The sequence below is a fragment of the Cyanistes caeruleus genome, chromosome 12, assembly GCF_971803275.1.
Source record: "Cyanistes caeruleus chromosome 12, bCyaCae1.hap1.1, whole genome shotgun sequence".
NCBI lineage: Eukaryota > Metazoa > Chordata > Aves > Passeriformes > Paridae > Cyanistes > Cyanistes caeruleus.
In genome coordinates, this window is record NC_141712.1 from 8,171,189 (window position 1) to 8,186,713 (window position 15,525).

At 37.4% G+C, this 15,525-nt stretch overlaps 1 long non-coding RNA gene across 1 annotated transcript in view; it reads right to left on the bottom strand.

Annotated features, from left to right (window-relative positions):
- Positions 1 to 454: 454 nt before the first annotated feature.
- Positions 455 to 15,525, bottom strand: part of LOC147650838 (uncharacterized) — a 59,506-nt gene continuing 44,435 nt past the window's right edge. Inside the window, exons 3-4 of the long non-coding RNA XR_015275203.1 lie at positions 4,928 to 5,021; positions 455 to 2,634 (exon numbers count right to left, since the gene is read on the bottom strand). This is a non-coding gene — a long non-coding RNA (uncharacterized LOC147650838). The remainder of the gene's footprint in view (positions 2,635 to 4,927; positions 5,022 to 15,525) is intronic.

The following is a 15,525-nucleotide window of genomic DNA, read 5'->3' on the forward strand; positions in this document are numbered from 1 at the left end:
ATTCACAGCTGAAGAATATTAAGAAATTACAAAATTTCTCTGTTTATTCTCTGATCATTATTTTTAAAATTTATTACTTACCTGCTTCCAAAAGCCATTTGACACTGGACAAACAAGATTTAATGACTATGAATATATAAAGTGTAAAATAACTCAGGTTAACTTCGTAGTTGTTGGTTTTGCAATTTATAATATGTGTAAGATCAATTCTTGAAATTAATACTGTCAGAGACAAAAGCCTCAAATGGACCTTTTTGTTATGTGGTGAAATTAAGATAAATAAATACAATTGATTCAAATAAATTACAATCTCTAATGAGAAAAATAATTGTATTTTTATAGATCAGTTAGATCAGAACAAAATGATGTTACAAAGCCAGAGAGGTGGATTTTACCCAGCATTACCCACTTGAGACAAGAGTTCTGTAGCTCAGGGCACAAAGGCTGCCTTGACTTGTTTTCAAAGAAAACACTTTATTGACTGGTTTTTTTTCCCATTATATCATTCAACTGATTTCAAGTCCACAATTTTTCTTTCATGCAGCCAAGAATGAGTTTATGAAAGATTTACAATAATGATAAAGAAGCATTTCCCTCAGAACAGAAAGCTGAAGGAATCCAAATGATGCAGAGACGTGAACATCCATCTTCCAGTTTCCTTAACTCCAGAAAGCCACACAGACATCAAAACCAAAACACAGAGAATTGTCATTACAGAGCCTCAGTTTAACCATTTGGAACACTAAGGTGATATCTGGCAGTGCTCATTTATAAGATAATTTGAATTTTAAACAAAATTGCCCTAAAAACCACTATTCGATAGATAATACAAAGATACACAACTTTCCCCCTGAGATTTCCTAAGGGCAGGAGAATACTGTGTATTAAGTTATCAATTAATGGTTAAAAAGTAATAATCATAAATGTAATTATTCCTTATGACAGACTAATCAATTCAGGAATTTTCCATTTTCTTCGCACTGTAGATTTTGCATCTATTCTAGGTTTTAATATGGGACTAAGATATAGAACTGTGAAATGCATATCTTCCTATTTAGAAAAAAAAATCCATACAATGTCCCCTCTGTGAAAAAAAAAAAAATTAAAAATAACATGGGCATGCAGGAATTTACTATTGAAGGCTGAAGTATCTTGAAAAAGCAGCCTATATCTTTTTAAAATTGCCCAAGTGTTTTTTAAGTCTCCATTTGTTTTGTCCATTAGAGGTGTCCAGGTATTTAATTCACATTCAAAAACAAAACATCCCACAAGTCAAAATAATTAAATTATTGCATTTTTTTTCAGGAATGTTGGTTTATTTTCATAAATTTCTACCGTGGGCCCACCTGACTCCATATTATAGGTTTTATATTGCTTATTTAATGCACAGTGGCTGATCTCTGATATACATTTATCTGCACTGCCAAGATGTGTGAGATAATTCATCCTTCAGTAGGTATGAACACAAACAGATGGAGTGCATTGTAATTCCAATACATTTTAAGATACTGAGGTTTAATTTAGTGTATTCCACACTGCAGTGACAAATAGTGAAAACAGTATCCTAAACCCAGAATATTTTCAATTTCTTCAAGGCTGTAAATTTCATTTAGTTTTTTAGAATAGATCCATTTTCAATTTGCAACTGAGGGCAAGATAAGGAAACCCTCAGAATATATAACACTGTTATAGAAAAGAAATTGCTATTTATTCTTAAAACCCTTCTGCATTTTGACAAAGACTATAAAATATTGTCATAGCTTTAGAATTCCTAAAAAATTTCACCTGAATTTATTAATAGATGCTGCTTTGTCTTGAGGCAGGATCTTGATTTTGAGTCAAGTAATTGTAGAAAACATTGAGGACAAGGCTATGTAAATAAGACCATATCACTGAAAGTGGGATGTCTCTGTCAGACACACAGAACGCTGCAGTGTGCTAAAATTTTCTCTCATCTGTCATCCTTAGATGTAAATCCAGATGGGAGTATTTCAAAAGCAAAGACAACAAGTAGGAAAATGAGATAGGAAACAAGGAACAGATCATAATTTGAACGTTGCTATTCATGCCTTCAGCAGTTCACAAGATAAAAATGAAATGTGGATCTCTTGGTGACATGGTTCTATTTTACTTGAAAAAATAGCCCTGAATCTCTCTGATTAATTTACATGTCAGACTGCACAAACAGAAAGATGAGATTTTAAAGGAGGAGCAACATATCCTTAACAAGCTTATACATCAACATATTTTATTTCACATGAAAGATCCTTTTTTAACTTTGACTAATTAGTACTGACAACAGCAGAGATGAACAAGGAGATTAAAGTCACCCCTTGGCACTACTTTTAAACAATGACAAGGTCACAACTAGCATAGATTTAGGTGATACATATAAAAGAGTCTCAACCTCATTCACACAAATTAACTCAACATTTTTTTCCTATTTCCAACATGCAACTAAATTTCATTCGTTATGATTTCTGCACAGCATCGAGAAAATAAAGAACACTGATTATTAATTCCATCTGTTATTTACTTAAAGACTCAATGAAATGCAGAGAAATACTGTTAATGTACTACAAAATTCAGAAAATTTTCTGTTGGGCTACATAAGCTCTCAGGCATCCATTAAATCTGCAAAAACAGAAAACAACTTCATTTGTGATCACTTCAACCTCAGCTGCTGTGCTAAAGTTGAAATTAAGTACATGCTCCCAAAGTCTGTCCTTGGGATAACAGAAAATAATCAAGTCTTTCCTATCTCAGGAATTTAGGTTTTGTCTAATCACTTCTACTACAAAAAATGTGATTCCTCCAATTGGTCAAGGAGTTTCCTTTCAGAAATACCAGATGCAATTAAATCTGGTATTGGTAGCTCTGTCAATCTAGCCTTATTGCTCATAACTAAATTCTTTATGGATTATCTTTCTGTAATAATTAATTTTAAAGTGGAAGATCTATCAACTGAAGGGAACATTACTCTGACATGACATCCAGGAGTTGTGTTGGCCATGGCAGCAGGTGACACACAGAACTGCATTCCCTGTAAGCTGCTGTGCCCAGAGAGTTGTGGAGAAATCACTTCTTGATCTGGCTTTTGGACTGTGAATAAGATGCCAGCGACAAAAGTATTCTGGTGAAGCTATAGCTACACAGAGCACGAGAGAGCAGAACAGAAAAAAGCTAATGGTGCTCATTACTGGATCATTGCACTGTCTTTTGGCCTGAGAAGTTACCTGATGCCTAGAGCCACTCTGGGTAATTTCCCTGGGGAGAGAGCAGGATCTGTCCATGAGTCTGACATTTCTTTTCTCCAGTTTTACTCATTCCAGGAAAAAAAGATGAAAAGATCCTATTTCCCTGAGGAAAAAGTAGCACAATCTATTTCCCTTGCTGGCATTTTTCAAATCTGCCTGTCTCCTTCTGTCTCACTAGTGGAATTACCAGTTAAGGTTTTTGAAAAACTGGTTATTAATTTTTTATGATGGCTGAAGTATAAAAATAGCTAACAACAGTAGAGATTGTGATCCTCCCAGAAACAAAAACATGACAAATTTTTGACCAAATTTATAAATTAATTTGACCAAAAATAATCATTTTGAAGACCTGAAGATTGAAATTCAGCTCACTCAGGATAATGCTAAATACAGCCTTTTTCAACATGGTAATTTTAACCCCCACCCCAGATTCTCCCATATTTTAAGACTATTTCCTCTCCATATCTTGCAGTTCCTGCCTGGAAGCCAGCAAACCTTTCTTCCTACTGAGTCCAAAGTATTTCTATTTGGCCTTCCTTCAGACATGCTTGTTTTGGTCACAATGGTTTTATTTTCTTTTGGGATGAGGCAGTGGCACCCCTGAGCAGCCTTGGTGACAAGCTGCACTTCCCTGCTCTGGTTCCAGCCCATCTGCCCTTGACCTGTGTGACCACAACAAGCAGGAGCTCAAAATCTCTCATTTGCAGTCTGTTCTCAGGGCAGTCTTTCACTCCCCCTGCCAAAATTTCTGCCCAGTCTTTGCCTCCTGTTGGGTGATTTTTCCTCTTTCTCCTATTGCAACAATCATGCATCATTTTATTAACTTCATCTCATTGTGTGAACATTAGGAAATAAGCAACTCACAGCTCATTGTGGCAAAACCTCCAGGCTCAGAAGAGGGAATAATTAAAGAATCAATACTTCCCAGCATGACTTTAATATCCAGTTGTATAGAAACATACAGAGAAAACTCTCTTCATCTTTTCCTCACCAAAAAAAAAACCCAAAGCAACAACAACTGAACAACAGCACAAAACAAAAACAAACAAACAAAAAAAAGAGGGGGGGGATGAAATAAAGAATTCTAGATAACCATCAGAAGAGTACTGCATAAGAACCCCAGTGGAAATCCTGCACTAGTGGCACCCAAGGATTTATTCTTTGAACACATCTTCTGATCTGAAAAACATCCACCACTCTGGGCTGGTTTTTACAAAACAGTAAGAGTAATACTTTTTTCTACTTTCCTAGCTTGCTTTGATGACCTATTGATTTACTCAACTGATTTCCTGAAACATCTGGGGCACGCAGATACGGCACCAAACTCTCTCATGGAGAGAGGATTAAAGCTGAAAGTTTCAAATTGATGTTTCATTCCGTAAAGATCCAAAAGTAACGTGTAGGTTTCCTCTGACAAAGGTATCAGTGCAGCTCAGCCAAGAGGAGCTGCAGTGATGAACCTCAACAGGATCTGAGAGCCACTGATGTGATTTTATCAGTTTTCAGCTGTGGCTGACTCCATCTGAGGCTTGGTTATAAAGGCAGAGTCTGTGTGTGATCTTGGACAGCTGCTTATGTCACAGAATGTAAGAAAATGGGTGGAAAGGAGCTCGAGACCTTTAGGATTGGAATGTGCACAGCTGACAGAGACAGCAGATATTCAGACTCACCAGTATTACTGAGTAGGTCAGTGGAGGTTCCTGGCATCCTTTCAACAGGGATGTTCTTCAGGGAGGAGCAGCTCCCAGGACGTGTTCAGGGCTCCTTCAAGAGCAAGACAAGGAAAAGCTCATTAGTAAAAGATTCCAAGAATAACTGGGACTTGCAGTGACACACTATGGCCCTACACAATACAGACATAACCCCGCTCATGTATCAGGACTAAGCAATGCATTAAAACTGCATCAGGTTCTATGTTCCTGGTGCATTGAAACTAAATAAGAAAATGTAAGTCAGAATTTCAGGAAGGAAAAAAACCAAAAACAACAGAACTAAATACAGACTGGAAAAATGGGCAATATATGCAAAAGAGTCCCTGTCTAGTAGATTACAAAATACAACACAACTGTTTCAGTGCTCACAAACAATGTGACAAAAAATTACTTCCAGGGTCAGTTAATGAGACTTTTCTGAAAGGATTTCACTAGAAATAGAATAGGTTAAGAACATACCATATCTTTATTTTGGGGCAGGTTCTTCAGTGACAGAGGAAATTCTATTATATTTTGATCATTGTCACCCTTCCCTATGCTTTTGGTCTCCTTCCTCACTCAGGGACACGGCTAAATGGAGTTCAAGGTTTTTTCTCTAGCCATGGAAAATTTAGTTCACCTTTGGAGATGCTCTTCCTTTCAGAGCTTGTTAAGTTATTACAGGCTTTTTATAGGCTTACTTTCTCTTCAGATTTAATTTCATGACTTAAGAACTTTCTTCTGCATTGAATAGTAACATTCTTGAAAATCATTCTCTCAAAGAATATTAATTTTTCCCTCCTCTTTGTTCCTGTTTTCTTGCTGACAACACCACTGTTTGTAAAGTATTAAGCCACTGTAACATGTAGCAAATGGGCATTCTAATTTTTGAGCAGATGATAAATGAACTAAATCTACCCTGAAGAAGCAGATAATTTTCTGATACTCATATTCCATCTTAGTGTGAAAGTAGATCAATCTTGCCATGGTCTTTAAATTGCATCCATGCCTTACTGAAACTGGTGTTTGCATTAACATTTGCTTTAGCTTAGTTTGCCAAGTCATACATTAAAAATTACTCCTGGATGTTGAATTATACTTCACTGACTTCCAGCACTCGATATAAGGCTCTGAAAAGCTCTGTGCAAAGTCTGCTCCCTCCCCAGTCTGGGATGATCAGCCTCAGAGACCCAGCATCCTCACTGTCCCCTCCCAGGCACAGGAATTAGGGTTTAATGAAGGGGTTTGTCCTAACACCTACCAACACATCTTCCATCCAAATGGTAAATATCAAACACATCTGTCCTTCCATTAGGTTTTGAGATCACTGGGATAATGCACACACTGAAATACTAAAACCTGATGATGTTTCTGTCACCCTGCAATCTGTCTGGGCCACAACCACAAATATCTCATTTAGCACATGCAGTTTATTCATGGTAAATCTGTGGCAGTGAACTGCATTCTACCTCTAAGAGAACATACCCAGCCCCTGCCTACAGCTGCAGTTCTAAAACCTGAATCACAGATATGGTGCTTTTATGGTGCCCACAGTTTTATTCCAGGAAAATAAAAACATGAAACCAATGGAGTTCTGCCAGATGACAAAAAGCAAATAAATACATCTGGCAGAATCTGGCAATGCAATGTGCACTATCAGCTGAAAACAGTGGTGAGAGAGGAATATGTGTTATTGCTTTTCAGGCTACAGGTATGAGGTTCAGAATGATAAAAAACTCCTTACCCCTTTCCAAGAGATTTTGGAAAGCCTACACAGCTTGCCTTTTCCACACAGCTAACTGCTGCATTGCACACCTTTCAACCATTCAGTGGAAAAAGATAAGTTGTCAGGTTTTACTATTTACATATAAATAGATATTTTATGTCCAGATAGTGAAGTAAAGGAAATCACCTCTGAAATGCCTATGATCAAGCACCAGTTCTGAATCCAACAGCCTGGTTCAGATTTTCTCTTTTCTGCTACCTGTTCAGTCAAAAGCGTCTCTTTCATGCTCCAACACTTCTCAGCTGCTCAGGCAGATCTATTTAATTTCAGAACGTGCACAACAACACAGCTTTGCTAAAACAATCTGGGTCTTGATCAAAAAACAAGTCCTAGGATGCATTATTACTTAGTAACAGGTTGAGTTTCAAGAGTGCGGTTTCAAAACTAATTCTGCTTCTCTGAATTTAAATGCTTGTGATCATGTGCAGAAAACAAGAGTGCATTATTCCAGCCAATGTTTGCTACATCTCAAACTGTTCCCCTGCTCCAAGACAAGCAAGCTGTGTGTCCAAATAACTCAGGTGACAGTAAATACATGCTTGGCTTCTGCCAGATTCAGTGCCCAAGCCTAAAACCAGCATGGATCAAAATGGATGAACCTTCTTTAAATGCCTCATCCATGCTAAAGAAAAGCTTGTTGGGGTTTCACAGAGGGTGGGGTGCAGTGTGCATGCCCTGCTCTTTTCCAGAATCACTGAGGCACTGAAATTCATGCCCTTATGTGTCAAGATAACTCAAGGCCACTGTGTCCTTTAAGTTTTCTCACTGAATTTTGTAATTTTTGAATTATACACAAACCCCCAAACTGTTCTATAAGATGTTCAGACTCTGAAGCCACTGCTATTTCAGCACAGTTTTGTGTTGAAGCAGCACTTGCTGCTGTCCCTGATGCTACAGAGGATTGTGATTAGCACAGATATTGTTATTAATTGCTTTGGTAAGCATACAACAAATTGTACACAACAAATTAAAATAGAGGTCCAGCTTGGCACAGTGCTAAACCAGAAACTCAGTAACTCATACCTTACCTTTACTAACCAAACAGTCCCTCCTTTCATCAGTCAGTAAAATGATACAAGATCAATTGTGAAAAATACTCACACAAAAATAAAATATCATTTTATTTCCTGCCATAAATCAATGATAAAACTCTCATTTACAGCTTGTCAGAAGGAAAGTTTGTAACAAGTGGATGTGATGTTAAATCCACATGTAAGATAACCTAACCTTTCCTGTCACTCAAAAAATGTTGTTTATTATTAGATGTGATGCCACATCCAGGAATATCATCAGTTTGACTGATAGCTCCAATTGTGAAACTTGAACAGAAGCATTTAAAATAGACTTTAGTCCTCACTGTAATTCTCATATATTGATGCAAAAGGGAAAAAATACAACAATTCAGTAATCATTAAACAATCCCAGATGCCCAGAAGAACCACTGCAATGGGTGCCTTTGTTTCACACTGTTTCACTGAATTTCCTAAATCTACACAAAGAAAGAATCATAAATGCAAAAAATACCTTCAATCCCTGATGAGCAATTGATATTTTAAGCCAAATCCAAAAATATGGGTCTCTATAGTGTTTAAATTTGGTAAACCACCTTACTGGTGGTGACTGCTGTGGACTTCATGACTGGTTCATATTCCCAGCTCAGCCTGTTGTGGGAGACTGGATTTTATTTGAACATGAGTTTCCAGTGAGGCATTGTGATCATGCAATACAGAAATCCATTCTTCCACCCTAACTAGCATGGCTTCACTGAAGCAAATCAACAAAAGCAAATGGAAAGGGGAGCATCTTTTCGAAAATATATGATTCTGCTTTTCTTGCTCACGCCAGAACTTCCTTCCTGTGGGGCAGAAGGGGCAGAGCTACAGCCTTGGCAGGGAAGCTCAGACAAAGGGAAAAAGGAACGCAGGGATGATCCTGTATTTCCAGCCAGAGCACAGTGTCCACACTTACCCACTGCAATAAACTGCCTGCCTGTCACAATTCATACTTTATCACTTAATTCACAATTAAATGAATATTTTTTTGCCCCTACAAATCACTTATGGTCCAGCTCACCTCTAAAACGTTGCATCACGTCTCCCAGAGTCACTGCACTCACACAGGAGTGCACACAGTAGGTCTGCAGGCATGCAGGCTGTGAATGCTCCCTTTGCACACCAGATTTGCTGTGCCAGGACAAGGAATGCAGTCCCAGTTTGGTGGCTCCCACACAGGGAGCTGCCAGCCAGGCTTGCTTCTGCTACACAGACACGTGGGGGCTTTCTGTTCACTCCTGTACCAGCTGGGCATTCTGCATTACGGACCTAGGGTTAGAAAATGCCAGGAGAAGTGGTACAGGTGGTACATATCTAAGATTGCACAGTCAAGATTTTACTAATAGTGATTCCACAGGTTTCAGATTTGCTGCTTGACTGCCCAGTCTGAGAAGGATTCTCTCAGCCAGTCAGGACATCTGGCTTAAGGTGCCTCTCCCTGGCTCTGCTCCAGCAAACGCTGTTTAAAGGCTTTTATTATGTCCACTTAAGGATGGCATAACTTAGATTGAGTATAATTTACACCGTTTTGTTCCAAATCAATTTACATTTACATGCTAAATGACATATTTTTAGCCTAAAAAAACAAGTATCTGATCTTGGAGATGGCCCTAACTCTCCCCAACACACTCACTGTCCCCCAGCTCTCATCTCCGTGGGTACAGCAACAGTGAGAGACAGAAGGAATGATAAGATGCCACAGTAAGTATTAGCTACTGGTGATGTAAACAAAACAAAAAAATCAGATCTGAAAGACATGATTGTTATGAATATATATTAAAAGACACAGTAGTGATATCAATTATTTGGACATTTTTGGAGAAAAACAACTTGAAATTCATCTTCCAAGCTGCATATCATACATATTAACAAAGAGAAATTTGGAACTAATCTGAATAATTTGCTTTTTTGCTTTAAGAATCTTTCTGACGTGTAAAGATTGCAATAAGAAAAACACTAACAAACTCTTTTTGCCTATCATCCAAAACAGAAGACATTTGCAGCAGAATATTCAGTGTCTTTTGTGGTTAAGAACATCCATTTTAATAACTCCTTTTCCCCTGATTATTTTATTCATATATGGATACAAAACATACTTGCTTTTATAAACTTTCTTTATGCAAAATCTTCTGGGGGAAAACCAGTAAGATGGAGTGGAATTAAACACCTATCCCATCACATTTCTGCTTCTCTGGGTAAAACAAAAAGCTGCAAGCTCACCCCAAGACAACCCTTGTGAAAGCATGTATCAGGCATAGCTTCTTTCAAATATATGTATACACACACACAGGACCACATAGAAGTTTGTAACACAAAATCCAATTACTTCCATTCTTTGCAAGAGAAATTTTGCATAAATACACTGGTGGGACCCCAGCAGAAACTGTTCCTTTATCTGAGGCAACATCACACAATGTTTAACTTCCTTGATTGCTCCCAGTCACAAAGAAATAAAACTTTTGAAACACAGATGACACAACTTTTGAACTATTTTAAAAAAGGATGTTCCCCCACCTCATGAAATGCTCAAAAAACACAGCTAACAGCAAATTTTGAAAATATAACAACACAGTAACTTCTGCCTTGCTTTCAGAAATACCATAAAGGTAAAATGCAGACTTGGAACCAGAAATTACTGCAGTAACACATTCTCAGACACATGCAGTGCATGAAACGTTTAGAAGATCCATGACACAAAGACAAGAGCTACTAAATAGAAGACAAAGGAACCACTTTTCTAGAACAAAATACAAGATAAACTTTCAGAATTGAAAAGGATGCTCGAATCCTGGCATGGTTTCAACTCAGTAGCCCAACTTACTCAGGACCAGGTCTAATTTAAAACTGAGCTGTATTTGCCAAGACCATATTTCTGCACAAATGGAAGCATGAATGGTGGAATTGTTCAGGAAGCCATCACCATTTTCTCAATTCAAACATAATTTGTAGCAGAATTTCAAATAAACAGCAACTTCTAGATGGCAACTGATTAAAACTTGAGAAATTTTCCTTTAGAAGAGCTTTCCAAAATGTGCTAAGAACCCTCATCCCTAAGAAGTAGAGGGCTAAAGTTAAGCCTAACAACTGCAATTCTCATCAAAAAAAGAAAGAATTCTTTTTACCATTTGACTAATATTGCAGTGTGGGTATTATGCAGTTTCTACAACATTGGACAGGATCAGCAGCATTAAAAGGAAAAAAAAAGAAACAACAAAAATCAAACCAAAACAACATAGTCAGTTCTAGTCAATACTTCCTGAGGAATTCTGGCAGCAAAGATCAGCAATGCTTCAATGGAAACTCCTCTGAGCTTTGCCTTCCATCTTTTCAACTGCAATGTATAAAACTGGTGCTTCAGGTTTTTCTGGTCATAATGAAACTTCAACATATGCTTGCCTGCTATGGAAATATGCAGATACATAACCACCTGGAGATATTAAAACCACAGGGCTCAAAACTTCATCACAAAGTTGTGTATGTTATGGCAAAAACATGAAAAGCTAAATGGAAAATAGCCTGAAATAACAAAATAACAACATGAGACATTCAGTTTCAGCAACTAAATTCCACCACAGGAGGGTTCTATGGGATACTGAATACAGAATAAGAGGGCACACAATTTAGGAACTTTAAATAAACTACTGCAAAGAGCAACAAATGCCAGATACATGAATTCAAGTTCTTGTTCTGCCCCATGGACCTTTATCCAGGGATAAAGCAACTTAACTTATTTGCTTTACATCTGTGTATTGGAGAGAACTGCTATTCCTCATCTCACATGAAAGATGAGATGCTTCGGTTTCACACTAGTGGAAACAGATCAAAAAAAATCTTATTAGACAGTTTTAGGCCTTTAGTCTGACATGAAGAAAACAAACCAGAATCAAACTTTGTAATGTTTCAGTGCTGGCAATATTGTTCTTCTAGCAGTTACCCCTCTTTGCAAAGGTAATACTTAAATTTATCTTCACTTACTTTTGAGGCTCTTGTAAAGACCAAGACATAAATCAGAGATGAGAAAGGAGGAAAGGCTGAGTAAGGTACTGGCTGAGAAATGTAAGCAGTGCTAGTATTCTGGCAAAATTCTGAAAAACCCTTCTGCTTTTGTGGAACTTCCATCCTCTCAAACATAAATACATGTTTGCTAAGGCACTGGACTCTCTTAGCTGACCATGTCACTTGATCATTAAAGCCCTGCCAAAGACAAAATCACATAATCATATTGAAGTCCATCATTTTATTTTAAAATATCTTTCACTTCTTTATGTTAAAAACACATTTAAGATTTTTCTAGAGTCTAAAAATTTGCTTTTGGTATCACATTATTTGACAGCAATTTAATATTGTACCACCTTATACAGTGCCACTAAAACATACATGATAATATCTGTGTTGTAGGCACACATAAGCACACAGTAGCATGTGGAGCTGTTTGTACCCATGCATGAGTTTGAGCCTGGGATTTTAGCAACTTTTCCATTTGCAGTTATTATTACTTTAACAGTAAATGGAAGGAATCAGACAGACAAGTATTCACCAGGTGGAGATCATGATTTGACATTTCTGTAAGTACTTTCCTGAGTTTGCCAGCCTTCAGAGACTTTGTTAGAGAATACAAAGCTGGATATGTATCGAGTGAGGATGGTGGAACTCCGATCACAGTTTATTTCAATCGATATTTCCTTTTTGAAGCCAGGGACTCTTGTGTAGTGCTCATCTGACAACTTTTGATGTGAACAGCATTAATAAATGTTGACATTTGGGTTGATTACTCTCCCTCTACAAGCATGGACTAGCCAGGCACTGGCTAATCCCTTCCTTCTCCCTGCTTGTGCTGCTGCTGTTTCTGTCCCACTGGCTAGGGCTCAGTTAAATGTGACTTTCAGTAGCAAAAACCACGGGATTAGAAAACCTGACACTTCCAAGATGTGTGGTGTTATTTAGCACCAGCAAAGTCTGTGCAAACAGGGACCAGAGCTCCCAGCAGTGACACCTGTGTCTTTCTAATGTCTCTGACTCTTCCAGCAGCACCATCCTGCTGTTTCAGTGCAGGTGACCACACACTCTTGGGGGGCACCTTTGCTTTCTCAAATGACCCGCACACGTAGTAACCACCACGTGCCCTCCTGGGAGCAGTGCAAGGAAGGAAACTGCACAGAGAACTCACAGTTTCAAAGGTCCACAGACCACCCCAAGCATGTTTTCCCTGCCCTGGGAGGGATCATTCCTAGGAAAGGTCATCCAGATCCCCAGCACTGATTCCCAGGTTTAGTTGTTTAATTACTGAATGCACAGCACCAGCTCCTTCTTCCCCTTGCAAAGACAGTTTTTAAGACCACATAATTTATTGGACAAGATGACTTTTTTTCTTCAGATTATTAAACACATTGAATGCTCATCATCTCATGACATTTATAATTCATTTTCTATTATAATTAAAAATGCTCTATTACTATATTTCTAACCTAGAAATGGATAAACAATTTACTCAGGAAAAAAGGGTACATAAAACCCAGCAAGGTCTTGGGAATCCTCCTTTTGGAGCTCTGAAAAATTCTCACCATTAAAAGCTGTTAGCTTTCCAACACTGATCTTCCTCCTGTTGAGCTGAAAGCCAAAATTCTATTTAGAATCTTAACTCAAATTCATAGTATGTTGCTATTCCAAAGATGGATTCTTACACTTCATGGACTTTTTTTTATTTGAGACTATAAAATTATAATTAGGAAATAATTTTTTAAAACTCAGTATCAAGGACAACCACAATGCAACAGAGTAATCAGAATACAAAACTGAATGAGGTAGCAGATAATGCACTGGAAGGCAAACTAATTAGTTAACAGAGCTTAAATAACCTTCCTGTAAGATAAATTATTTACTGCTGGTATGGCAGAAATTATTTATAAAGTCTAGCACATATTTAAACAACAAAATACCCTCACATATAATAAAGCAACATCAATTGCCCATTTTTTCTTACATTATTACCAACAGCTCTTAGACTTCATCCATCAACAGAACACAAACCTGAAAGATTATCCATGAGTAAGATTATGTAAGTAATTCTTAGATTTTGTCAGAAATGTTATTTCAGTTAAAACACAATTTTCTTATGAAAATATATCATCTGATATTTATATTAATATATATAAATTAATCCCTTACAAATATTCTCCCAGAAAGACTGTTTGATTTATATGAAAAAGCAAAAATTAAAATCACAATGCTTATGGGTTCTTGCTAAGAAAGTGAAACAATCTTTACCATGTCAGTTTAATCTTTTCCTATTTTTGATAACTTTTAAGCACAGTGATACTGGCTGTTCTGAACTCTAAAATGAAGCAGAGATCTTAGTAAAAGCTTCCCCTAAGAAATTTTCAATGCCATTTGAGAATTAAACAATCATTGCATACACTCCATAATCATTCATACAAGATGCAAAACTTAATTATCTCAGCTGAGCAGTAGCCTAATAAATTCAAATATCAAAAGATCAGTCCTGCTATCTTAGTCTATACTTGAAATAAAAAAATAATTAGATATTTGCCATAGTGAATTTTTAAGATTTATTAAATTACACAATAAATTATTCAATACATCTCCCGAGATGAATTTTCATTATTGGTTGTGTCAATGTGTTATGACACAGAAAATTTTACTTTCAGTACTGCCAAGAACCCCATCATTTCACCATGATGTCCTATCAGACTTTTGTTCAATAAATATCTGGGGTCTTACTGAAAGAACCAAACATTTTCCCAAGAGAGGGGCGTGCAAGAAAACAAAGGGTCCTCGCACTTCCCCAGAAATTTCAAGCTCCTCTCAGGTGAGCATTTCCCCCAAAAGTGTTTTCAACTTTTTCTAAGAGCCACAAACTTCTTATTTATTCAGATTGTGCTTATTTTCTTCCCTCTTTCTTTCCTGCTTCTGTTTCTTATTACAGGAAAGATTATAATTATTATTATTACTATTTTTACATCAAACTTCCTATAGGAACAGTGTAAAAAAATGCACTAAAATCACTCTAGAAAATAGCTAATAGAAGATTCCACTGCAGTGATACTTTATTAAAAAAACACCACCTAACCAAAACAAAAAGGTAATGCCAAAACAGAAAATGCACTGAAACGAGCAATTATGAAACCACAGAGAAAAATATTCATATTTTGAATTAAAAGCAAATATTTCAACACATACATGAACAGGAAAGGATAATAGTAGTGTCAAGTACCATTCACAGCCAGCCTTTGCTGCACTGGCACTGCCAAAGGAAGCCTGGAGGAATTATTCTGACATTCTAGTCACTGCAGCATATACAAAATCCCAAATTGTGCACCACTGCCTTCAGGTGGGAAATGCAATCCAGCTGTTGCTCTCCCTTTGCCAGAGCTGACTGACCAAGCCCTAAATAGCACATAAGGAGACTATAGATCAGACAGTACTTTCTTCCCTGTTTTTAAGCACTTCACATCATTTAGGAAAAGACAATTTGTACAGAGAGAGAGTCAGCCAGAGCTTCTGGTCAGCCAGGCTGGCTTGATGTCCAAGAACATCCACAGCTATGTTTGCAGTTATTCTTCCACATCCTAATATGTGATGACCCTATGACCTTCCTTCATCCCTTCTGCTCTGCACCATCTGTCTTATCCATGTTCTTGTCATTCTCCAGCAATTCAGAGCTCAAAAGCTTCCAGGCTGAGCCAGAAACTATATCTTTGTGTTAAACTGCCCTGCAAGGA